Below are 2,500 nucleotides of genomic sequence, written 5' to 3' on the forward strand. Positions count from 1 at the left end.
AAACTTTCAACTTAGTACTTAAACCATTCACTTCTCAGCCCAGCACTTGCTCAAAACTCATAGCAAGCACTAATAAACCTTAGCACTAGACCCCTCCCCCCATACTGTAGAGAAGGACAAGGCTCTCTATTTGACCTTACCTGCCAATCAGTAAAACAGCTCACTGTACCTATCCAGGCATGTCCAAAGGGCAGTTTCAGGTGTACTCTCCAGTCCAACTGGTGACTCTGGGCATTTTGAGGCAATGTTACAACTGTCTCATGTACACAGACAACCCTCTCCTCCTACCACCAAACACTAATACATGCGAGAGATGCAATTATACAGCCAAACTGGAAGCTAAGCTCTCTCAACCCAAGACTGCACCAGACAGTCAAGAGGAGAAGGGAATTACTTGTATCATACCACCAGTCTCACATAGACCTATGAAACCAGTGCCGGTATAAAACACACATAAATACACAAAAACATACTCGGAGGCTCTAAATAAAAACCTGCAAAAGCAACAGCGACCTCCAAAGCAGACATCCAAGCAACCTCCACCCCCCCAACTCAAACCATGAAACACATACTTCACAAAAGCAGTGTCCACGCAATCACAGCCCATAAAGCAAAATAACATACCCAACACACTAGTAATAGGTGACTCTATAATCAGGCACAGTGACGTCCCACTCGCTAGGCTGAACAAGGAGAAGGTTACTGTTAGCTGCCTGTCGGGTGCCAGGATCCGCCACATAACAGAAGCAGTCAGGTCACTCCAGAACAAGTAAAAATATGACTCTGTCATTGTCCATGTTGGTGTAAATGACCTGAGCCATACCTCCCTGGACTACATGAAAAGAGACATGGAAGAGTTCTCTGATCACGTAGCCCAGGCCGGTATGACCCTGAACCTGAGTAGCATCCTGCCCTCACCAAGAGTGATAGCACTATATAAAGAAAAAAAATTAACAGTTTCAACAATTGGCTAAGCTTCTGGTGTCAGTCAAAGGGGATCCAGTGTCTGTCAGCCTGGGACGACATGCTCCACAAGCCACGCTGTTTCACTAGAGACGGCTTGCACCTGTCACCCTTAGGCTTTCGAATACTGGCAAAGGCTCTTGCCACCCCCATAGTTCCTTTTTTAGCCAAGGCTCAAAAGACAAACCCACTGCTGTAAATAGCACAAGTAACAAAAAACTGAGGGTAATGCTACTCAATGTCAGAACTCTAAACCTCAAAATGCATGCACTCGAGGCACTCCTAAATATGGACAAAATTGATATATGTGCAGTAACAGAAACCTGGTTTAAGGCTCTAGAGAGCACCCCAGTTCTACCAGGCTAGAACTCATACGATACATTCCAGCCACAAAACCCTGTCCAAAATACAAAAGGCGGGGGCGTATCCATATTCATCAAGGATAACCAGACCTCCAGGTTAGTGGCACAGCACAATGCTTCAGAGATCATCCATGTACAACTAACAATGGCCAGAACTGCAATTGAAACTGTAGCTTGCTACAAATCACCCACCATGTCCCAGGATCCTCATTCCGCATTTCTGGAAACACTGGGAAACATAAAGGTCCTTCCAAACACTCTAATGATCACGATGCTTCAGAGATCATCCATGTGCAACTAACAGGCAGAACTGCAATTCAGATTGTAGCTTGCTACAGATCACACACCATGCCCCAGGACCCCCATTTCACATTTCTGGAAACACTGGGAAACATAAAGATCCTAACAAACACCCTGATATTGGGTGATTTCAATTACCCAAACATTAACTGGGAAAACTACTTAAGTCCTAACTCCCTTGCTCAACATTTCCTAGAATTCATAAACTCAAATGTTCTGGATCAACTGGTCAAGACCCCCACCAGAAGTGACAATATATTGGACCTGGTCATCACCAACAACGGCGACTGGTGTTCCACACTGGAGGTCAACCCCTCACTGGTTAGATCTGACCATAAACTAATCACTCTGGATATCCACATTTCCGCCCCCACCCCTGGTCAAAGAAACTAGCATGAAAAACATTTCAAAAGCAAACTTCACGTTACTTAAGACCAAGGTGGAAAGTTTCAAATCCCCCATGCTAAAGGATAACGCTGCCCCAGCTGCAAAAATCATTTACTAATGACTCTATGGGCACCCGCAAGAATGCATGGATCATGCTATCCCAAGCAAAACCAAGACTCTCTCCTCCAAGAAAAAGAAACCAGTCTGGTGGACCCCTGTCATAAACAAGCTACATAATAGAAGGAGGACACTAGTACAGAAAAGAGTAAAATTCAAAGAGGGGAAGACATCTCTGATAAGTATCAGCAAGAAACTACGATCCTTCATAAAATCATCCAAGACTAGCTTTGAAAGAAAAATTGCCAAGGACTACAAAGATAACCGCAAGGCATTCTTTAGCTATGTCAATAATCTAAGTGGCATTTCCCAGATCTGCTCAGAGTTAGTGCAGAATGGCAAAAAATACACTGAACCGACCGATATCACCA

This window comes from Protopterus annectens, chromosome 13.part0 (genome assembly GCF_019279795.1).
Source record: "Protopterus annectens isolate FY-2018-M chromosome 13.part0, PAN1.0, whole genome shotgun sequence".
In the NCBI taxonomy this organism is placed as follows: domain Eukaryota; kingdom Metazoa; phylum Chordata; order Ceratodontiformes; family Protopteridae; genus Protopterus; species Protopterus annectens.